Below are 25,155 nucleotides of genomic sequence, written 5' to 3'. Positions count from 1 at the left end.
TGACTCTCCTGTCATTTATGCTTATGGTATGTACACAGACAAACTTTCTGGAGAGGAATTTGGCCACACATATCAAAAGTCTTAACAAATGTTCATAACATTTGATCTAGGTAATTTATTTCTAAGAATTTATTCTAATATATAATTTAAAGTGAGTGCAAAAATTCTGCCAAAAGGGCTTTTTAAAAATCATAGTAATATTTATTGTAACAAAGTTACATAAAAGCTATTTTGTAATGGTTATTAAAAATCATATACATATTAATATAATCAAGTACTATCCAATCACTGAAAATTGAATTTAAGATCATTTTCAACAAAAAAACATATTTGCTATATAATATTGAGTGAAATAAAGACAAGACACTACCAAGAACAGAACACTTCAAGAAGTTTTCTTTGGTGATATAAATATTCTCTATCTATACTGTTCAAGATGGTAGTCATTAGCCACATAATAACCATGCATTAGACATGTGGCCAATGCAACTAAGAAACTTAATTTTTCATTTCATTTCATTTTAATTAACTTAAATTTAAATAGTCAGATATAGTTCATGGCTACCATAATGAACAGTGAAGGTCTACTGTATCTTTTGTTTATTGATTCTTCTGTTTCTACTTTCCTTACCTTCTCTTAATGCTTCTCTCATGTCTCTGTCCCTCCCTCCAGATTCAACTTTAAAGGGAGTCTTCACTCTTCTCCTATTTTTTAGCTGGCATCATCTGTTTTCAGGAGATAACCCAATAATGAATCTTTTTCAAGGCATAATGAGACTCTATGGGCTTCTAGTTTCATAAGTATTTGGAACCTAACCAAAATCTGACTTACTGCTAAAGTAATCTCACAAGAATTTCACACATTAAGCTGAACATGAGGGTAGCAAATAAAATTACTTTTTACCATATAATAAGTGACCTTCCATATTCACTTTTTGAAGTATTCAATGTTGCCTGGAGGAAAAGGCATTAGACTTATTTTGTAAGGTTACTGAAGTAATAAACCATGACAAAAAAGTGGACCAACTGCAACTTTGTTGAATTTATTACCTCTTGTAGTTTTCTCATGGATTCTTTAGGATCTTCCATTATAGCATCATGTTCACAAATGAGTGAACAGAAATACTTTCTTTTCTTCCCAATTTGAATCCTTTTATTTGTTTTTTTCTTGTCTAAGTGCTATAGCTAAGAACATCCAGAACAATGTTGAATAGCAATGGTAAGAGTGGAGATCTGTGTCCTTTCCTGATTTTATGAGGGAAGCTTTCAGTCTTTCACCATTGAGTGTGATGTCAGCTGTGGGTTGTTTTCTGTTTGTTAGTTTGTTTTTTATAAATGCTGTTTTATCATGTAGCAGAAGTTCCCTTTTCATCCTAATTTTCTGACAGTTCTCATAATAAAAATATGTTAGACTTTGTCAACGTGAATTACTTCCAAGTCATTAACAACCTTTAAACAGCATTGAGCTTTGTGCAGTCAACAATTTAATAAGTGTTTGCTGAGTTAAACTGATTTGAAAATGGCAAACACCAAAAACCTGGAATCACATGTCAAGAAACATGCTTTGAATACATTATCCTTAGAGATTCACTTGGAAAGACTAACTTCCCCACCTCCCCATATGTACAGAAGCCATGTAACTCACATAGGAATTTTTTTTTTAAATCAGCTTTTACACTAAGTAAATTTTAAAATATGTAAAGAGTGAACTCTGATACTTAACACTATTAGTAAACATAGTTGTCTAGGAACCCTCCAGAATTAAAATAGGCTTGGCCTAATGGAAGAGTGAGAAAACAAAGCCTCAATAGGTTCAAATACTTGAACCTATTGTAGAGTATTTGCAGCCTCAGAAGCCAATGTCAAACATAAAATGTTCCTCGACAGCTTGGTGTCAAATTTGAATATCTGAGCATTTCCTCTAATTAGATCACATGACATATATATTTAAAGTCTATCAACATCAGAGCATTATTTTGCAGAAGGGACTCTGTTACCAGAAATCTCTATTTCTCCTCTTGGGTACATCTGTGGCATTTCTTACTAGGTATCATTGACCCAGGTATGTTATTTTCCTTTCAGGTATTCTAATTGGACCTTGCTGATGAAAAAAAATCCACAAGGAACACGCAGTACAAAATAATATTTGTCACTGATGTGGTAGAAATAGAAAATTATACAAACAATTTGGGAATTATAGGTTCATCACCACTGGGGTGAAAAGTTATAGACCATTTCTCACCCTCAATTATCCATTGGTTCCCTGTTGTGCCTGAGCCAAATACCTGGTTTCTTTGCATGCTTCTCTAACTTCTACTCACCAAGATCTAACACTCAAATATGACAGCCAGGAGTGATAGTGGCCAGGTTCTTGGTGAATACCTTCAAGGGCAATAATATATGTTTGCCTGTAACTCATAATTAATCACTAAATTTCCTTTTGGGAAAAAAAAAACACATCTTGGGGTATATTTTACTGTCCAGGGGGCAAGAAATGACAGGATGGGAAGAGAGGAGAAAGCAAGTAAGGGGGGATGATTGAAAACATTTGACTTGGCTTGAAATAAAAGTACATATTTCACACATATTTTTAACCAACCCCAAAAGACAGCCTGACTTCGAACACGCTGAACAGGAAGCCATTTACTGTTGGAATGCTTGCTGAGCCCATCCAAAACACACACACTCCTAATACCCCTGGGCTATCTAAAAAGGGTTGGTGTGAAAATATTTAACTTATATGTGTAATTCTGCTTCCTGTTTTATTTTTTTCTTCTTTGCCAACTCTGTTTTACAAACTTTGTGAAAAATGATAGGAAACCTATTTCATTTTTGTCCCCACCCTTTATTGACTCAGCTGTAGATTCTACTTCAATTTATAGCTCAGACCTGGCTTGAAGACCAAAGAGAAAGGTAAAGGCAAACTGCTAAACTCTCAAGGTTACTGTGGCTAAAGAGGAATCTCTGTGGAGGAAAGCTTGCTGTGGTGTTGATATATCAAGGGCAAGAGGGTGTGGAACAGGAACTGGCCTTGGCTTTCAGAATGTGTACATTTAGTAGCGTCCATTCAAAAAGAGTAAAAGGAAGGGTATGGAGAGGAGGAGGGGAAAGGAATTTTCTGAGGATTAGATAAGTTGCTAGAGACACCTGAATCCTATTAAATTTCAAAAAAAAAACAGTCTTGGTTATCAAGAGGAATTTAAAAATATTTTGTAGAGGAAAATAGAAAGACCCAAATAATTCATAATTATAATTCAAGCAAAAGAATTTTCCAAAACTTGGTTTAACATTGAAGATATGCTCTTTTAGAATAAAATGAATTCCAGATTGGTGTACTTTACATAGGATACCTGTTACCCTTATTATATTTTGACTCCTTGAAAATGCTGAGTCAATGTGCAATAAAAGGTTTGAAAAAAAATCGGAAACCAACTGGAAATCCAGCAAGCTTGAAGCTCAGATTTCAAAATTCTTGATCTCAATCTAATTTTCCCAGAAAGCTGACCACATTCTATGGAAATCTTGTCATAGAAAGAGTTTTATAATTGAACAGTTTGTTTTAAATACTTCAAAAGAGGTGGAGAAACTTGCAAATACCTGAACTCAAATAAGTATTTCAACATTACCTCCTGAAGCTATGCTTCAATTTTATATCAGACTAACACTCTAAGTGGAACACTATCCTGGGAAATTATACGTGTCACTATAGGTTTTACAATGCTTTAATGGTCAGGTCACTGGTTTGCCTTAAACTTCTGCCTGAAGTAGATAAAGGCAAGGCAGCAAGCCACTTTTAAACTATTGTGGAGATATTCAACAGTACAGTAAAACAGTTCCTTAGATCTCTTGTTAGAGATCAGCTTTCAAAGTTTATAAGCAAGAAATGTGATAACATCAGTTTGTAATTTTGAATTTGAAAAAAAAGACTTTCTATTAACCTCAAAAGACTATATGGCTGCAGATGCACACTATGGTTGACACCATGTGAAGACTATGTCCACTGATTCTTATCACTGTCACATATTTTCAGCATGGCTTATTTTAAGGAAGGTGATGTGAAAGTAGATTTCTGATATATTTTCAAGGTAAAATAGGGTGAATTATCAGATCTGCTGCATAGTCTTTCCTATGTCAGCCAACTGCAATAATCATTAAGATGGCTGTTACAAAACCCTTGAGAGAAATTTTCACATAAAATTATATATCCTAGAATTAGGTATCATATCCAGTCACCTGTGAATTGTGCCAACCAATGGTGCACAGTTCAACCAACTTGATGATGTCAGGTATAAGCCAGATCATGCCACCCTATACCCACTCTGGAACCAACAGAACGTTTCAAAAAAGGATATCCTTCCCTCCTGAGTGTACTTGAGTTCTAGACACCTTCATGATCTATATCTAATGACCAACAACCCAAGGAATTGTGCAGCCTGAAGCCCTGGGATTAACTTTGGGTAGGTAAGTTCTTGGCACTACCTTGGAAAATTCAGTCAATCTTCTTGACCTGTTCTGTTCCTATTTCTCCTTCTGTGCCTTGACTTTATATCTAATTGGCATACTGCAGTGTCCTGCTGAGATGGCTTACATGGGGCCTACTTTTTTTCTTCATGTCAACTATACTCTTCTTGTCTCCTATAATTAAAATGTGACTCCAATTCTCATACCATATGTCAGATCACCTTCCCTAGTTAACAACTCAAACTACACTTGTCTTAGTGTTTGGCCACTGCAAAAAGCTCTCCAAACCTTGTCCCCAGCTCTTCTTCTCAGATAAGGCCCACTAACCCCAGAGATTGGTACCTGCCTATATTGGGATGCCATTTTTGCCATACTCCCTGAATTTTGAGTTTTGTAGGTTGTAGTCCCTTTGTTGAGGAAGAAGGATCTACAGATGGTCCTGCCTCCATTACTTCCTTCTACTAAGCTTAGTCCCTTCAGGGTCCTGGTTTCCACACTGGGTGTAACTCTCTTGGGAGCCATTCCTGATGGGCACTGGTTACAAATGAATATTCATTCCCACCTCACATATTCCTTCCCAGTATTTTCAAATATAAAGGCCACTTTACAGTGAAGAAATTACTCAAATCCCTCCTTGTGTAATTATAATTTTAACATTTTTAATTTTAACTTTTAAAAAAATTTTATTTATTTATTCATGAGACACACAGAGAGAAAGAGGAAGAGACATAGGCAGAGGGAGAAGCAGGCTCCCCATGGGGAGCCTGATGCAGGACTCGATCTCAGGACCCCGGGATCATGACCTGACCCAAAGGCAGATGTTCAACCACTGAGCAACCCAGGTGCCCCTAATTTTAACATTTTTAAATTGGGTAATAAAAAGTATCATTAGGAGTATTTTTAATTTAATTTATACTTTTTGGATATATTCTTGATATATCCATATCTTTGACAAATCATCCATGTTTGACTAAACTAGATAATGCATGTTATATCCAGCATGATACCTATACATAATAGTACAAAATAAACATTAGCTATGATTATTGTTGATGCTGTTCTTACTCTAAACATTAACTCACATAAGGCTACTACATGATCTCCCTGCTTCTAATCTTGTCCCTTTACAGCAGCAGCAGTGATCACCCTTAAACCTGAATCTGATAAGGTCATAAAACACAAATTTATTTAAGTTTTCCTACCAAGCCAAAAATAAAATACCAGCTTCTTGCCCGAACCGACAATGCCCTTCATGATCTGGCCCCTGCCTGACCTTCCAGCTTTCTTTCTGATCCTCAAATCAAGCTTCTAGCATCCACAGAACCATTGCCCTGGCTAATTTTCCACCCAGCAGACATTTCCTCTAGATCTACACATGGCTACCTCTTCTTCAGTCATCACATCTTGGTTCAAAGGACATCACTTCAGAAAGTACTTCACTTAGCCATCCAATTTAAATAGCCATGTAGTCCTCCCTATCACATTTCCTCCTTCTAATCCTCTGAGTAGCAATTTTATCTATTACTTCTATTGTTTATTCACTTATTTCCTGTCTTTACCCTCACCCCACCCCAAAAAAATATAAGCAGGGCACCTACCTACCTTATTAACCACAATATTCTTGAAGCATCTAATTTGTACATCTAGTATATTCAGCCTACAGACAACAAATAATATACATTATTGCAGATTCCTTACAATAAATCATTGGACTCACCCCACCTATGGCCTACTATATTCAATGATACTTCCTCTGAAATTGAGCAAGTCATAATCTTCACTCAACTCTTTTGAAATCGAAGGCAATGGTATCCATGTTCCAAACCTCTGTCAAGGTTTGTCAGTCAGTTCCTATGGCAAGGCTGCCAATGACTCTCTCCCACAGTGGGAGACCATTTGAGCTGCCTTTTCTCAGGCCCTTATCTTGCTATCACCAGGAATCACTGATTAAGTGCCTCAGTATGTAATTGAGAAGATATATACCATAAAAGTTGGTTCTCTAAATCCTAGAATTTTAGCTGCTTAAGTATCCACATCATGGTAAGTAGACTACTGTACCTCTAGTTACTGCAGTGAAAAAGAATGGGATACAAGGGAGACTGGAAGCTACCTTATGGAAGCAGAGCTTTCTGAGTAAGAGTGAAGAGTCTTTTTTTTTTTTTTTTTTTTTTTAAGAGTGAAGAGTCTTCCAGGGAACCTCCTCACCTAGTCGAATAGAGACTGAAGTCATGGAGTTCCTGTGCAAACCATGCCCAGGCATCTTACAGCAAATGAGTACTGCTTTCACATGAGGCAGATGCCTCTCCCCAATCCCCAGCCCCCATCTTGAGATAATTAACAGAGAAAACAAATTTTAAGAACAAAGAACATTATTCATAAAATGTGATTCACAATAAAAATGAATTATCCAATTGAAGATTGGCTGCTGCAGACATAAAGACTAAGAACTTGGCAATAGTGACTGCCAAAGAATGACAACAGAGACTGACAATTTGGCAATAGTGACTAATCCAATATGGACTGGCAAAAAATAGAGAAATAGAATGCAAACCAGAATGAAAGACAAGACATCTAAAAACATGAGGACATGGATGTTTGGGCAGTGTCTCTTCCAGTTCCACCAAAACATGAAACCACCTGTAGCTTTATACATATACATATGTTGTTTGTAGTCACTATATATATGCATAAATACTATGGTATGATAAATTGTTAGAGAACTGACTACATAGTTACTTCATTCTTGGATACAAACTGTACTAAAGAGGGGTGCCTGGCTGACAGTCAGTAGAAAATGGGACTCATAATCTTGGGGTTGTGAGTTCAAGCCCCACGAGGGGTGTAGAGATTACTTAAAAAAAAAGGATGTACTAAAGAACACATCTTTTTATAATCACTAAGAGAAACAATTTTATTTTATTTTATTTTAGATTATTTATTTATTTATTTATTTATTTTGGCAACTTACAACCAACTTTTATTTTTTTTGTATATTTTTTTATTGTTGATTTGCCAACATATAGTATAACACCCATTCCTCATCCTGTCAAGTGTACCCCTCAGTGCCTGTCACCCAGCATCCAGTCCCACCGCCCACCTTCCCTTTCACTACCCCTTGTTTGTTTCCCAGAGGAAAGATGTAGTTTTAATCAAGAGGAAGCATTCTATATTTTTAGTCATTTATCCAGTAAAAGCAAAATAGTTTACAATCCCTATAGCAGGGTTCCTTGAGCCCCTTTAGGAGATGTTCCTTTAAAAAAAAAAAAAAAAAAAAGCAAGAAAGAAAAGGGAAGAGTGGCTGTGTATGCTCACACTAGTTTTGAAAATACTGGTTTAAAACAATGTTAAAATGTTTATATTCAAATGTTTCAATAAGCTAAGGTACAAGATGTGTTTCCAAGGGTATAGGAAGCTACCACCAGATTACCATGGACTCCTTCCTTCAGGAAGTATCAATTAGCATCTAAAGAACATTATATGGGAAACAGTTCCACAGGAAATGGTGCCTAACAAGATTTGATGCTTGCTATAGTCCCATTAGGAGAAAAGAATGACAATAGAATTCTTAGACTTCCGCCTATGAAAGACTGTAAGAAAACAGAACTAGGATATCCCAGAAAGCTTTCCTAGAAAATCCCCTACAGGCTTTTGCTCATGGCTCTGTAGCTTGACCTTGGGCACATGACCAGAAACAGGTCAGGGGAAGCTAGAAGAGTGAGAGGTAGAATCCTCAGCATCCGAGGTAGAGGCAGATATAAGAAAGAGAGATTGGTAATGGTCTGGGGACTTCAGAGCTGTAGTGTGTGACACGAAGGGGAAGTATCTGACTTGCACTGCCAGATAGTAACATGTACTATATACAATTTCAACAGTACAGAAGGAAAAAAAAAAAGCCAGAAACAGATTGGCTTAGTAATTACATTTAGCATAATATAATGTGCTTAGTATATTATAGAGATGATTTTCTAAGTCTTTAAAGAAGGTAAGATTTAGTTGGTAGATAATTTTGTGAAAAATGATTAGTTATAATACATACCATTAATTCCTACCTCAAATCATAATCAATATACATTCCAGATGGGCTTAAGAGTTAAATGTTAAAAAAAAAAAAAGACCTAGAACTAAAGATAGGCACAGATATCTTTTAAATTTATGAAACACAAAATACTAAGACAAAAAAAATACAAAGATAATAGATCAGAAAATTTGCCTTTAAAAAATAAAATTATATAAATCACAAAAAGCATACCAAACAACACTTTTTAAAAATGGGAAAACAGTTTCCAAAACTATGACAGATCACAAGTGGAAACATTAACATATCAAGAATTTCTACAAATAGGGAAAAGGAAATGAATAGACATCTTACAGGGGAAAGCTGTATAATACAAAATATTTTTTAAGAACTTCTGTAATGAACTAGGGGTGGTAGAAGGGGAGGAGGGAGAGGGGTGGGGGTGAATGGGTGATGGGCACTGAGGGGGTCACTTGACAGGATGAGCACTGGGTGTTATTCTGTATGTTGGCAAATTGAACACCAATAAAAAATAAATTTATTATTAAAAAAAGAACTTCTGTAATAGTAGTCAAAGAAACAAATTTAAATTCACTTACTAAAATATTAATATAAAATGTTTTAAATAAAAACTCTCAGTATTGTCATAAGTATGGTGACAGACACACTCATAATATCGAAGTAGGAAAGTAAAGTCTTGTAATCTTTCTGGAAGGCAATTTAGTCATATATTTAATGCTTTTGGCTCTGAAATTCTACTTCTAAGGAAATCATCCTAAGGAAACAATCAAATGGAAAAAGATACAAGAATGTTCATCGTAGCTTACTTTTTATTTATTTATTTATTTATTTATTTATTTATTTATTTATTTACTTTTATTGGAGTTCAATTTCCCAACATATACCATAACACCCGGTGCTCATCCTGCCAAGTGCCCACCTCAGTGCCCATCACCCAGTCACCACAACCCCCTGCCCATATCCCCTTCCACTACCCCTTGTTCTTTTCCCAGATTAGGTGTCTCTCATGCTTTGTCACCCTCACTGATATTTTCAGTCATTCTCTCTCCCTTCCCTTTATTCCCTTTCACTAATTTTTATATTCCCCAAATGAATGAGAACATATGTTTGTCCTTTTTCGATTGACTTAATCACTCAGGACAATACCCTACAGATCCCTCCCCATCGAAGCAAGTAGTGGGTATAAGTCATATCTAATGGCTGAGGAACATTCCCTTGTATACATAAACCACATCTTCTTTATCCATTCATCACCGAGACTCCTTCCACAGTTTGGCTATTGTGGACATTGCAGCTATAAACATTAGGGTGCAGGTGTCCTGGCATTTCCTGCATCTGTATCTTTGTGGTAAATCCCCAGCAGTGCAATTGCTGGTTGGAGGGCAGATCTATTTTTAACTCTTTGAGGAACCTCCACACAGTTTTCCAGAGTGGCTGCACCAGTTCACATTCCCACCAACAGTGCAGGAGGGTTCCCCTTTCTCTGCATCCTCTCCAATATTTGTGGTTTCCTGCCTTGTTAATTTTCCCCATTCTCACTGGTGTGAGGTGGTATCTCATTGTGGTTTTGATTTGTATTTCCCTGTTGGCAAGTGATGCGGAGCATTTTCTCATGTACTTGTTGGCCATGTCTATGTCTTCCTCTGTGAGATCTCTGTTCATGTCTTTTGCCCATTTCATGATTGAATAGTTGGTTTCTTTGGTGTTGAATTTAATAAGTTCTTTATAGATCTTGGATTCTAGCCCTTTATCTGATAGGTCATTTGCAAATATCTTCTCCCATTCTGTAGCTTGTCTTTCAGTTTTGTTAACTGTTTCTTTTGTTGTGCAGAAGGTTCTTATCTTGATGAAGTCCAATAATTCATTTTTGCTTTTGTTTCTCTTGCCTTCATGGATGTATCTTGCAAGAAGTTACTGTGGCCGAGTTCAAAAAGGGTGTTGCCTGTGTTCTCCTCCAGGATTTTGATGGAATCTTATCTCACATTTAGATCTTTCATCCATTTTGAGTTTATCTTTGTGTCTGGTGTAAGAAAATGGTCCAGTTTCATTCTTCTGCACATAGCTGTCCAATTTTCTCAGCACCATTTATTGAAGAGACTGTCTTTTTTCCAGTGGATAGTCTTTCCTGCTTTGTCGAATATTAGTTGACCGCAGAGTTGAGGGCCCATTTCTGGATTCTCTATTCTGTTCCATTGATCTATGGGTCTGTTTTTGTGCCAGTACCACACTGTCTTTATGGCCACAGCTTTGTAGTACAAACTGAAATCCGGCATTGTGATGCCCCAAGCTCCAGTTTTCTTTTTTAATATTCCCCTGGCTATTCGGGGTCTTTTCTGATTCCACACAAATCTTAAGATGATTTGTTCCAACTCTCTGAAGAAAGTCCACGGTATTTTGATAGGGATTGCATTAAATACATAAATTGCCCTGGGTAGCATTGACATTTTCACAATAGTAATTCTTCTAATCCATGAGCATGGAATATTTTTTCATCTCTTTGTGTCTTCCTCAATTTCTTTCAGAAGTGTTCTGTAGTTTTTAGGGTATAGACCTTTACCTCTTTGGTTAGGTTTATTCCTAGGTATCTTATGCTTTTGGGTGCAATTGTAAATGGGATTGACTCCTTAATTTCTCTTTCTTCAGTCTCATTGTTAGTGTATAGAAATGCCACTGATTTCTGGGCATTGATTTTGTCTCCTGCCACACTGCCGAATTGCTGTATGAGTTCTAGAAATCTTGGGGTGGAGTTTTTTGGGTTTTCTAAGTACAGTATCATGTCATCTGTGAAGAGGGAGAGTTTGACTTCTTCTTTGCCAATTTGAATGCCTTTAATGTCTTTTTGTCGTCTGATTGCTGAGGCTAGGACTTCTAGTACTATGTTGAATAGCAGTGGTGAGAGTGGACATCCCTATCTTGTTGCTGATCTTAGGGGAAAGGCTCCCAGTGTTTCCCCATTGAGAGTGATATCTGCTGTGGGCATTTCATAGATGGCTTTTAAGATGCTGAGGAATGTTCCCTCTATCCCTACACTCTGAAGAGTTGTGATCAGGAATGGATGCTGTATTTTGCCAAATGCTTTCTCTGTTACAATTGAGAGGATCATATGGTTCTTGTTTTTTCTCTTGCTGATATGATCAATCACATTGATTGCTTTACAAGTGTTGAACCAGCCTTGCATCCCGGGGATAAATCCCACTTTGTTGTGGTGAATAATCTTCCTAATGTATTGTTGGATCCTATTGGCTAGTATCATTTTTTTTTTATTGGCTAGTATCTTGTTGAGAATTTTTGCATCCATGTTCATCAGGAATATTGATCTATATTTCTCCTTTTGGTGGGGTCTTTGTCTGGTTTTGGAATTAAGGTGATGCTGGCCTCATTGAAGGAGTTTGGAAGTACTCCATCTCTTTCTATCTTTCTGAACAGCTTACTAGATAGGTATGGTTTCTTCTTTAAACGTTTGATAGAATTTCCCTGGAAGGCATCTGGCCCTGGACTTTTGTGTCTTGGGAAGTTTTTGATGACTGCTTCAATTTGTTCCCCGGTTATTGGCCTTTTCAGGTGTTCTATTTCTTCCTGATCCAGTTTTGGTAGTTTTTGGTTTTCTGGAAATGTGTCCATTTCTTCTAGATTGCCTAATTTATTGGCGTAAAGCTGCTCATAATAAGTTTTTAAGATCGTTTGTATTTCCTTGGTATTGGTGGTGATCTCTCCTTTCTCATTCATGATTTTATTAATTTGAGTCTTCTCTCCTTTCTCTTTAATAAGGCTGGCTAATGGTTTATCTATTGTATTAATTCTTTCAAAAGAACCAACTGCTGGTTTTGTTAATCTGTTCCACAGTTTTTCTGGTCTCTATTTCATTGAGTTCTGATCAAATCTTTGTTAACTCTCTTCTTCTGCTGGATGTAGGATCTATTTGCTGTTTTTTTCTCCAGCTCCTTTAGGTGCAAGGTTAGCTTTTGTATTTGAGTTCTTTCCAGTTTTTGGATGGATGCTTGTATTGCGATGTATTTCCCCCTCAGGACTGCTTTTGCTGTATCCCAAAGATTTTGAACAGTTGTACCTTCATTCTTATTAGTTTCCATGAATCTTTTTAATTCTTCCCTAATTTCCTGGTTGACCCTTTCATCTTTTAGCAGGATGGTCCTTAACCTCCACGTGTTTGAAATCCTTCCAAATTTCTTCTTGTGATTTAGTTCTAATTCCAAAGCATTGTGATCTGAAAATATGCAGGGGACGATCCCAATCTTTTGGTATCAGTTCACACCTGATTTTGTGACCCAGTATGTGGTCTATTCTGCAGAAGGTTCCATGTGCACTTGAGAAGAATGTGTATTCAGTTGTGTTTAGATCTAAAGTTCTGTAAATATCTTGAAATCCATCTGATCCAGTGTATCATTTACAGCTATTGTTTCTTTGGAGATGTTGTGTTTAGAAGGTCTGTCTATTGTAGTAAGTGCTACATGGAAGTCACCAAGTATAAGTGTATTATTATCGGGGATCCCTAGGTGGCGCAGTGGTTTAGCGCCTGCCTTTGGCCCAGGGTGCGATCCTGGAGACCTGGGATCGAATCCCACGTCGGGCTCCCTGCATGGAGCCTGCTTCTCCCTCTGCCTGTGTCTCTGCCTGCCTTTCTCTCTCTCTCTCTCTGTGACTATCATGAATAAATAAAATTTAAAAAAAAGTGTATTATTATCTAAGTATGTCTTAACTTTGGTTATTAATTGATTGGTATACTTGGCAGCTCCCAAATTTGGGCATAAATATGCATGATTGTTAGGTCTTCTTGTCAGATAGACCCTTTAAGTATGATATAGTATCCCTCTTCATCTCTTATTACAGTCTTTGGGATAAACTTTAATTTATCTGATATAAGGATAGCTACCCCTGCTTTCTTTGAGGACCATTTGAATGGTAAATGGTTCTCCAACCTTTTATTTTCAGGCTATTGGTGTCCTTAGGTCTAAAATGAGTCTCTTGTAGACAGCAAATAGGTGGGTCTTGCTTCTGTATCCAGTCGGAAACCCTGCCTGCGCCTTTTGATGGGGTCATTAAGCCCATTCACGTTCAGAGTTACTATTGAAAGATATGAATTTAGTGTCATCATGATACCTATTCAGTCCCTGTTTTTGTGGATTGTTTCCTTGGACTTCCTCTTTCTTTTACGGAGTCTCCCTTGATATTTCTTGCAGAGCTGGTTTGGTGGTTACATATTCTCTGTTTCTGCCTATCTTGGAAGCTCTTTATCTCTCCTTCTATTCTGAAGGAGAGCCTTGCTGGATAAAGTATTCTTGGCTGCATGTTCTTCTCATTTAGGACCCTGAATATATCCTGCCAGCCCTTTCTGGCCTGCCAAGTCTCTGTGGACAGGTCTGCTGTTATCCTAATGCTTCTCCCCATAAAAGTTAGGGATTTCTTGTCTCTTGCTGCTTTAAGGATCTTCTCTTTATCTTTGGAATTTGCAAGTTTCACTATTAAATGTCTAGGTGTTGAACTGTTTTTATTGATTTTAGGGGGAAAATCTCTCTATCTCCTGGATCTGAATGCCTGTTTCCCTTCCCAAGTTAGGGAAGGTCTCAGCTATGATTTGTTCAAATACATGTTCTGTACCTCTGTCCCTTTCAGCGCCCTCAGGAACCCCAATTAAATGTAGATTTTTCCTTCTGAGGCTGTCATTTATTTCCCTTAACCTATCCTCATGATCTTTAAATTATTTTTCTCTTTTTTCCTCAGTTTCCCTCCTTGCCATCAACTTGTGTTCTATGTCACTCACTCGTTCTTCTACCTTATTAACCCTCATCGTTAGGACCTGCAGTTTGGATTGCATCTCATTTAATTGATTTTTAATTTCAATCTGATTAGATCTGAATTCTGCAGTCATGAAGTCTCTTGAATCCTTTATACTTTTTTTCTAGAGCCACCAGTAGCTTTATAATTGTGCTTCTGAATTGGCTTTCTGACACTGAATGTAATCCAAATTTTGTAACTCTGTGGGAGAGTGGACTGTTTCTGATTCTTTCTTTTGAGGTGAGTTTTTCCTTCTAGTCATTTTGCTCAGTGCAGAGTAGCCAAAAACAGGTTGTACTGGGAAAAAGAGAAAAAGAGAGAGGAAAAAAATGAAAAAAAAAAAAAAAAAAAAAAAAAAAAAAAAAAAAACCAAGGAGGAGGAACAAACAGAAAACAATAAACAGAATCAAAGGAGTATCCTTTGATTCTATATACTATAAATCCCTGGACTTCCCCTGGAACTTTCCAGCACTGCTTGGTCAATAACTTGCTTTCCCCTGTCCTTCTAGCTGGTCTTCTGGGTGAGGAGCCTGCTGTGCTGAATCTCAGGTGTGTGCACGTGGGGGAGCTGCCCAGCCCCCTGCCAGTTACACTGCTCAGTGGGAGCTGTTTATCCTGTGAGGCTCCTGCTCAGTCCCAGGCACAGGGTGACACCAGGAGCAACAACAGGGTGGCGCCCAGCTCTCCAGCCCTGGAGTCAGCTCCCGCAGTAACTACCACAGTCTCCCAGTCCGCAGCGGCCTGGATGCTCCGGGGGCAGAGGGCGCCAATCTACACCCCTTGGGGCCGCCCGGGCAGCAGGAGCGTCCTTGCTGTCCTGTGTCCTCCCAGCCTCTGCCTGTACAGGGGGGAGCACCGGATATTAGGCTGTATCCCCCAGCACCCTGGGCTCCGGGGCCTGCACCGCTGGAATTGTGCTCCCAGGGCCGCTGCAGCCCCTTCCGCGTGGAGCCGCCACCTGAGCCGCAGCTGGAGCTGCTCCCAGGGCTGTGGGGGCCCGCGCTCCAGGCCGTTAGGGATCACTCGGCCCTGGGGCGCAGGTCCTCTGTTAGTGCCCCTTGGAGCCTGAGGGCATCCCTGCCCCTCCTGGGATCCTGCCAGAGCTCCCTGCAAGCACCTTTCCATCCGGGAAGATTGGTGAAGCTCCTGCTTCTCCGGGACTGGGCTTTCCTGTCCTGGGGGCACTCACCACGTTGCCTTAGCCTGGGTCCTCGCTGGGGCCCCTCCCCCTTGGATGCTTTTTTATTTCTTTTTTTTTCCGTCTTCCTACCTTGATAGTAGTGCAAACTTTTTTCACTGTAGCATTCCAGCTGTTCTCTCTTTAAATCTCAGGCCAAATTCGTAGGTTTTCAGGATGATTTTAAAGTTATCTGGATAAATTGGTGGGGACAGGTGACTTGGGGACCCTACTCTTCCGCCATCTTGCCCCACCTCCCCCATACCTTAATTTTTAATGACAAAAATGGAAAGTACCATATCTAACATTATATTAATCATGCCTGTTGTGATAATAATAATGGATTATTTTATTATAATGTAATAATAATGGCTAAATACTCATTACTACTAAAAGTTAATTATTAATACTTTATAATGCCTTACTCTATTATTATAATGATAATAAAACTTACTTTGTGTCAGTAATCATTGTTTTGATAAATACAGATTAATCCATTTAATCATTACAGCAAGCCTATAAACTTTGTATTATTATTTTTATCTCATTTTAGAAGAGAATGGAGATACTGAGAGGTTAAGTAACATGCCAAAGGCACCCAGCTGGCAAGCAGTAGAGCTGGGATTCAAACCCAGACAGTCTGATTCCAGAATCCATGGTCTTAATGCTACACATATTACCTCCCAAATCTATCCATACAGTGGAACATGGGAAAGTCATTAAAATGTTTTCAAATACTCTTTAATGATTAGATGGATAAATTTACATATGGCATTATCCTAATTATTCTAATTTAGTTAAATATATATGAATAGAAACAGTTAGAAAGAAAAATATGGAAAGGCCAAAGTAATTATTCTTGCCTATTAAGAAAGTGGTAAGTCATTTTCATTTTTTTCTTTTTACTTTTTGTGTGTTTATAAAGTTCTAACAAAGACATGTATTATTTTTATAATCAGAGAAGAATACATATTGTCTTTTAAAAGAGAATTAAAAAATTGGTACATAATTAGAAGAACTGACATCTTCTTGCTTTATCTATGCAATTGTGTTTTCTATATGCACAGCAATGTGAGAGCTGTGGCTCTGTCTTTAAAGCTGCCAAAGTTATAGAATTCCTTCCCCATTTGTGTATCTGAAGTGTTACCTTTACACATTCTTCACTGCAATGCTAAAGATATCCCTCAATGGCACCATAGTATTACTAAAACAAAAAAAGTTTTAAAACTTCCAAGTCCACCTCCTGAGAATAAGAAAAAGATACATGAAGAGAAAGTGATTCATTTTTTTTTCTTTTGTTTTTTTGGTGGGCTTTTTTTTTCCCCAGGACATTAAAACATTCCCAGCTATAGCCACTGATATGCTTCTTTCAACCATAACCTATTACTTACCATGTCAAAACAGACAAACAAACAAAACAAAACAACAACAACAAAAAACACCAAAAACTAGTCTCTTGAGTTTGTTTCATGGAATTTAGATACAACTTGGGTTTCTAAATTAATTGAAAAATCTTACTGCATAAATTATGCTTTTCTTTGAAGCCCAAGACTAATCAAGGCAAAAGAAACACACACATGTACATATAAACTACCTCACTATCTATAAACATTGATAACACTTTTACATGTATTATCTCACCTTAGCCTCACAACATCACTTTGAGTCAATAAAAATGTAGATCCTTAGGCCTTGAGGAGGCTTTCAAAATAAAGTTAAATTATTATTCACTTATAAAAAAAATCCTGAAGTATTAAAGCTATTCACATACCACAGTTTCAAAGGTTCAAAGCTGACTATGAGTAATAAGAAGCAATGCACAAGTAAATGAATGCGGCAATTATGGTTAAGGCAGATTGCTATTGGGGTTCTGGCTAAGAAATCTGCAATAAAGTGCTAGTAATCCTCGAATGATTTTCTTATCCTGCTGGGGGGATTTTTAGAATATATCCTGAATGCAAATTATTTGTTTATTTTTTTCAGGAGCTCTTTTTGTCCTTGATCTTGTCAAACCCCACTTCCCTTAAAACCACCCTAGACCACCAGACAGGAGTTTTTTGTTTTGTTTTGTTTTAAAGATTTTATTTATTTATTCATTAGAGACACACACACACACACAGAGGCAGACACATAGGCAGAGGGAGAAGCAAGCTTCATGCAGGGAGCCCCATGTGGGACTCCATCCCTGGACCCTGGGATCATGCCCTGAGCCAAAGGCAGATGTTCAGCCACTGAACCACCCAGGCATCCCCCCAGACAGGAGTTTTTAATCCATAAACCAGTTAATAGGATTGGAGATCTGAGGCCCCAGATATGACCATACCACCAAGAAAAGGTATGAGTTTCAATAAATGAGCTGCTCACAGCCTTCAGTTTGCCCAGTTAGCAAAACAGAAACAATAATGCTAATTTTAACTTCATACTTGACTGGGAATACAGATGGTGGCTTAAAGTTTCTCTCTGCTCACACCTAAAAAGAAAGACCTAGTTAGGTAAATGAATTAGGGATTCCAGGCTTGCTGTGAGCCCAGATCTAATTTGAGTACTTTCTTCTCTGAAATTTCAATGGTTTCCCTATTCTATGAGAATAAAATCCAAACCACCTGTTCTGAAAGAACCTCCACAATCTAACCTTTTTCTTCTTTCCCAAATCAACCTACCTATCCTTATGTAACATACCCAACTCCCATAATGCATCCCACTGCATTCTACACCTTTGCTCATGGTGCCCTCTCCCAGGTGCATCCTTCTGGTTACCTCCACGGCTTGAAGTTAACAAAAGTAACTGTGATCATTAGGTTAGGCCCTCCTTTCTTCCAGGCAGTGTTCTAAGTGCTTCACATCTATCATCCCATGTGAACCTTGCAAACAATCCTGTGTTGTTACTCTTATCATTATTGCTTCTATAGAAAATGAGAAAAATAAGGCACACGAAACTTGAAGATGTCACCTTTAATCCAATCTACACAAGTTTGGGTGTTTCTTGTTTTAAGTTATACTCATTAAATTACTTACTTCTGTTATTTATCATTTATACCTATTTCAGGCCATTATCATGACCTGTGGCACCTGGAATGTAAGAAGAGGTGTCTCCCTAAGTGAGGTCATGGCACCTCTGGGGTTCCTCAGAGGGGCCCCTTTCAGGGGTTCTTTAGATCAAAAAAATTTGATAATAGTACTAAGATTGGGATACATGGTGGCTCAGCAGTTTAGCATCTGCCTTTGGCTAAGGTCGTGATGCCAGGGTCCTGGTATTGAGTCTTTCTTTGGGCTCTCTAAGGGGGATTTGCTTCTCCCTCTACCTATGTCTCTGTTTCTTCCTGTCTCTCATGAATAAATAAATATCTTTAAAAAATGATACTAAGACTTGAACTGCATCTATGGTATGCAGTATCACACATAGACATAAAAATTGCAGAAACAGATCCAAGAATACTGCCATATTCTCTTAACCCAAGCATTTATTTTACTTTTTAATTTTTCTTTTGAATATTTCTTTATTGGAGTTGGATTTGCCAATATATACTATAACACCCAGTGCTTATCCTGGAAAGTGCCTCCCTCAGTGCCCATCACCCAGTCATCTCATCCGCCACCCACCTGCCTTCCACTAACTCTTGTTCGTTTCCCAGAGTTAGAGGCCTCTCATGTTATGTCATCCTCTCTGATATTTCCCACTCATTTTCTCTCCTTTCCCCTTAATTCCTTTCACTATTTTTTATTCCCCAAATGAATGAAACCATATGTTTGTCCTTCTCCGATTGACTTACTTCACTCAGCATAATACCCTCCAATCCTAAAAAAAAAAAAAAAAAAAAAAATACCCTCCAATCCTATAGACATTAGAGCAAATGGTGGTTATTCATCATTTCTAATGACTAATATTCCATGGTACATATATGGACCAATTCATCTTTCGATGGACACCGAGGCTCCTTCCATAGTTTGGCTACTGTGGACATTGCTGCTATAAACATTGATATAAAGTGTCTCAGTTTTTTACTGAATCTGTATCTTTGGGGTAAATCCCCAACAGTGCAATTGCTGAGTCATAGGGTAGTTCTATTTTTAACTCTTTGAGGAACTTCCACACAGTTTTCCAGAGTGGTTGTACCAGTTCACATTCCCACCAACAGTGTAAGAGGGTTCCCCTTTCTCCGCATCCTCTCCAATATTTGTGGTTTCCTGCCTTGTTAATTTTCCCCATTCTCACTGGTGTGAGGTGGTATCTCATTGTGGTTTTGATTTGTATTTCCCTGTTGGCCAGTGATGCGGAGCATTTTCTCATGTACTTGTTGGCCATGTCTATGTCTTCCTCTGTGAGATCTCTGTTCATGTCTTTTGCCCATTTCATGATTGGATAGTTCGTTGCTTTGCTATTGAATTTAATAAGTTCTTTATAGATCTTGGATTCTAGCCCTTTATCTGATAGGTCATTTGCAAATATTTTCTCCCATTCTGTAGACTGTCTTTTAGTTTTTTCAACTGTTTCTTTTGCTGTGCAGAAGTTTTTGATCTTGATGAAGTCCCAAGAGTTCACTTTCGCTTTTGTTTCCCTTGCCTTCATAGCTGTATCTTGAAAGAACTTGGTGTGGCCAAGTTCAAAAAGGGGGTTGCTTGTGTTCTCCTCCAGGATTTTGATGGATTCATGTCTCATATTCAGATCTTTCATCCATTTTGAGTTTATCTTTGTGTCTGATGTAAGAGTTTCATTCTTCTGCATGTGGCTGTCCAATTTTCCCAGCACCATTTACTGAAGAGACTGTCATTTTCCAGTGGATAGTCTTTCCTGCTTTGCCAAATATTAGTTGACCATAGAGTGAGGGCCCATTTCTGGGTTCTCTCTTCTGTTCCATTGATCTATGGGTCTGTTTTTGTGCCAGTACCACACTGTTTTGATGATCACAGCATTGTAGTACAACTTGAAATCTGGCATTGTGATGCCCACAGCTCTGGTTTTCATTTTCAATATTCCCCTGGCTATTCAGGGTCTATTCTGATTCCACACAAATCTTAAGATGATTTGTTCCAACTCTCTGAAGAAAGTCCATGGTACTTTGATAAGGATTGCATTGAATGTGTACATTGCCCTGGATAGCATAGACATTTTTACAATAGTAATTCTTCCAATCCATGAGCATGGAATATTTTTCCATCTCTTTGTGTCTTCCTCAATTTCTTTCAGAAGTGTTCTGTAGTTTTTAGGGCATAGATCCTTTACCTCTTTGGTTAGGTTTATTCCTGGGTCTCTTATGTTTTTGGGTGCAGTTTTAAATGGCATTGACTTCTTAATTTCTCTTTCTTCAGTCTCATTGTTAGTGTATAGAAATGCCACTGATTTCTGGGCATTGATTTTGTATCCTGCCACATTGCCGAATTGCTGTATAAGTTCTAGCAATCTTGGGGTGGAGTCTTTTGGGTTTTCTAAGTACAGTATCAGGTCATCAGTGAAGAGGGAGAGTTTGACTTCTTCTTTGCCAATATGCATGCCTTTTATTTCTTTTTGTTGACTGATTGCTGAGGCTAGGACATCTAGTACTATGTTGAATAGCAGTGGTGAGAGTGGACATCCCTGTAGTGTTCCTGATCTTAGGGGGAAGTCTCTCAGTGTTTCCCCATTAAGAATGATATTTGCTGTGGGCTTTTCATAGATGGCTTTTAAGATGCTGAGGAATGTTCCCTCTATCCCTATACTCTGAAGAGTTTTTGTCAGGAATGAATGCTGTATTTTGTCAAATCCTTTCTCTCTATCAATTGAGAGGATCATATGGTTCTTGTTTTTTATCTTGCTGATATGATCTATCATGTTAATTGTTTTACGAGTGTTGAACCAGCCTTGCATCCCAGGGATAAATCCCACTTTGTCATGGTGAATAATCTTCCTAATGTATTGTTGGATCCTATTGGCTAGTATCTTGTTGAGAATTATTACATCCATGTTCTTCAGGGATATTGGTCTATAATTCTCCTTTTTGGGGGGGTCTTTGTCTGGTTTTGGAATTAAGGTGATGCTGGCCTCATAAAACGAGTTTGGAAGTATTCCGTCCATTTCTATCTTTAGGAAATGCTTTAGTAGAATAGGTATTGTTCTTTAAACGTTTGACAGAATTCCCCCGGGAAGTCATCTGGCCCTGGACTTTTATGTCTTGGGAGGTTTGTGATGACTGCTTCAAATTCCTCCCTGGTAATTGGCCTGTTCAGGTTTTCTATTTCTTCCTGTACCATTTTGGTAGTTTGTGGTTTTCCAGAAATGCGTCCATTTCTTCTAGATTACCTAATTGGTGGGCATACAGCTGCTCATAAAACATTTTTAAAATCATTTGTATATCCTTGGTATTGGTTTTGATCTCTCCTTTTCATTTGTGAATTTATTAATTTGAGTCTTCTCTCCTTTCTTTTTAATAAGGCTGGCTAATGGTTTATCTATCTTATGAATTCTTTCAAATAAGCAACTCCTGGTTTTGTTGATCTCTTCTACATTTCTTCTACTCTATTTCATTGAATTCTGCTCAAATCTTTATTAACTCTCTTCTTCTGCTTGGTGTAGATTTTATCTGCTGTTCTTTCTCCAGTTTCTTTAGGTGCAGGGTTATCTTGTGTATTTCAGTTATTCCCAATTTTTTGATGGATGCTCATATTGCAATGGATTTCCCTCTTAGGATGACTTTTGCTGTATCCCAAAGATTTTGAATGAGTGTATCTTCATTTTCATTAGTTTCCATGAATCTTTTCAATTTTTCTCTAATATCCTGGTTGACCTATTCATCTTTCAGCAGGATGCTCTTTAACCTCCACGTGTTTGAGTTTCTTCCTAATTTCTTCTTGTGATTGCGTTCTAGTTTCAAAGCATTGTGGTCTGAAAATATACATGGGACAATCCCAATCTTTTGGTATTAGTTGAGACCTGATTTGTTACCCAGTATGTGGTCTATTCTGGAGAAGGTTCCATGTGCACTTGAGAAGAATGTGTATTCAGTTGTGTTCGAATGCAAAGTTCTATATATATGTGTGTGAAATCCATCTGTCCAGTGTATCATTAAAGCCCTTGTTTCTTTGGAGATGTTGTGGTTAGAATATCTGTCATTTGTAGAAAGTGCCGTGTTGAAGTTGCCTACTATTAGTGTATTATTATCTATGTATGTCTTTCTTTGGTTATTAATTGATTGATATACTTGGCAGCTCCCACATTAGGGGTATAAATATTCATGATTGTTATGTCCTCTTGTTGGGTAGACCCTTTAAGTATGATATAGTGTCCCTCTTCATCTCTTACTACAGTCTTTGGGATAAACTTATCTGATATGAGGATTGCTACCCCAGCTTTCTTATGAGAACCATTTGAATGGCAAATGGTTCTGCAATCTTTAATTTTCAGGCTGGAGGTTTCCTTAGGTCTCAAATGAGTCTCTTATAGACAGCAAATAGGTGGGTCTTGCTTTTGTGTCCAGTCTGAACCCCTGCATCTTTTGATGGGATCATTTAGCTTATTCATGTTCAAAGTTACTATTGAAAGATATGAATTTAGTGTCATTGTAATACCTATTCAGTCCCTGTTTTTGTGGATTATTTTTTTGGCTTTCTTCTTTCTTTTACAGGGTCCCCCTTAATATTTCTTGCAGAATTTGTTTTGTGGTCACATATTCTCTCAGTTTCTGCCTATCTTGGAAGCTCTTTATCTCTCCTTCTATTCTGAAGGAGAGCCTTGCTGGATAAAGTATTCTCGGCTACATGTTCTTCTCATTTAGGACCCTGAATATATCTTGCCATCCCTTTCTGGCCTGGCAGGTCTCTGTGGAGAGGTCTGTTGTTAATCTAATATTTCTCCCCATATAAGTTAAGGATCTCTTGTCTCTTGCTGCTTTAAAAATTTTCTCTTTTTCTTCGGAATTTACAAGTTTCACTATTAAACGTTGAGGAGGTGAATGATTTTTATTGATTTTGGAGGGGGGGACCTCTCTATCTCCTGGATCTAAGTGTCTATTTCCCTCCCCAAATTAGGGAAATTCTCAGCTATGATTTGTTCCATTATGCTTTCTGGCCCTCTGGCCCTCCCAGCACTTCTGGAACCCCAATTATATGTAGTTTTTCCTTCTCAGGCTATCATTTATTTCTCTTAACCTTTCCTCATGGTCTTTTAATTGTTTTTCTCTTTTTTCCTCAGCTTCCTTCCTTGCCATCAATTTGACTTCTATGTCACTCACTCTTCTACCTCATTAACTCTTGTCGTTAGGACCTCCAGTTTGAAATGCAGGTCATTTAATTGATTTTTAATTTTGACCTGATTAGATCTGAGTTCTGTAGTCCTGAAGTCTCTTGATTCCTTCATGCCTTTTTGCAGAGCCAAACATAGCTTTATAACAGTGTTTCTGAATTGGCCCTCTGACTTCAAATTGTATTCCAAATTCTGTAACTCTGTGACAGAGAGTACTGTTTCTGATTCTTTCTTTTGTGGTAAGTTCATCTTTCTACTCATTTTGCTCAGTGCAGAGTGGCTGTACGAGGCGGGGCAAGATGGTGGAAGAGTAGGATCCCCAAGTCACCTGTCCCCACCAACTTACCTAGATAACATTCAAATCATCCTGAAAACATAGGAATTTGGCCTGAGATTTAAAGAGAGAACAGCTGGAATGCTACAGTGAGAAGAGTGGGCTGAGTCAAGGATATCAACCACGACCTAAGTAAATTTCACCCTAGATGATTCTGCCCAGGTCAGAGACCAGAAATTGAAAACAAAGATCGGGGGAGCCCGGGTGGCTCAGCAGTTTAGTGCCGCCTTCAGCCCAGGGCCTAACCCTGGAGACCCGGGATGAGTCCCACCTGAGGCTCCCTGCATGGAGCCTGCTTCTCCCTCTGCCTGTGTCTCTGCCTCTCTCTCTCTCTCTCTCTGTCTCCCCCTCCCTATCTCTCTCTTTCTGTATCTCTTATGAATAATAAATAAAATCTTTAAAAAAAAAAAGAAAACAAAGATCAGAAGAAAATAAAGCAAAAGGACTAGTAAATCGAAAACAAATTTTGAAACAAAGTAGTAAAAAATAAAAGGCCAAGAATCTCAAAGAAGAGAAAAAAACAAAAAGAAAAGAGAGTAAAGGAAGAGAAAAAAGCAAAAGTAAAGAGAAAAAAAGAAAAGGAGAAGAAAAAGAAAATAAAAAAGGTTGGGGGGACTAAGGTGGTAGTGACGAAGTTGTAGTGGAGGGAGAATGTTGTGTACCTGAGGGGTCCTAGAGGGTGATCCTCTTGTTTCTGAGTATATTAAGTTCTGTATGTTAGAAGATGCTCAGTCCCAAATTTATATAAAGCAGAAATACTTGTAGAGAGCCCCACCATTGACCACCAAAACATAAATGAGATAAAAGTGGGGGGCAGAAAGGGAAGGAGGAATCTCACATAATGAACCGGCACCGTACATCACTTGGTTCTGGGTGAATGCTGGTCATGTTTTAGAAGGTATTAACTTCTGCCATTGTAGGACAAAATGAGACAGAGAAAACAAAAAACAGGGAAGAAAAAAAAAAACATATCTTGTATATCTCCCAAAATTGTTGAGTATGTTGAAGGGAATCTAGAAGTGGAAAATATTAGGGCCTGTAACTGTAGAAATATGAAAGCCAAAATGGTAGTATCTTAAAAATGAAGAGGTGGTATAATATTGTAGTTAAGGTGCGAAAAAATAAAAAAAATTGGAAATTTACAG

General features: G+C 38.0%; 1 long non-coding RNA gene across 1 annotated transcript in view; it reads right to left on the bottom strand.

Moving 5' to 3' along the window:
• The window catches only part of LOC119870729, a 34,577-nt gene that overhangs the window by 2,859 nt on the left and 6,563 nt on the right, over nt 1-25,155 (bottom strand). Inside the window, exon 2 of the long non-coding RNA XR_005353497.1 lies at nt 632-726. This is a non-coding gene — a long non-coding RNA (uncharacterized LOC119870729). The remainder of the gene's footprint in view (nt 1-631; nt 727-25,155) is intronic.

This window comes from Canis lupus, chromosome 1 (genome assembly GCF_011100685.1).
Source record: "Canis lupus familiaris isolate Mischka breed German Shepherd chromosome 1, alternate assembly UU_Cfam_GSD_1.0, whole genome shotgun sequence".
NCBI classification, from domain to species: domain Eukaryota; kingdom Metazoa; phylum Chordata; class Mammalia; order Carnivora; family Canidae; genus Canis; species Canis lupus.
This window is presented reverse-complemented; position numbering and strand designations above follow the sequence as displayed.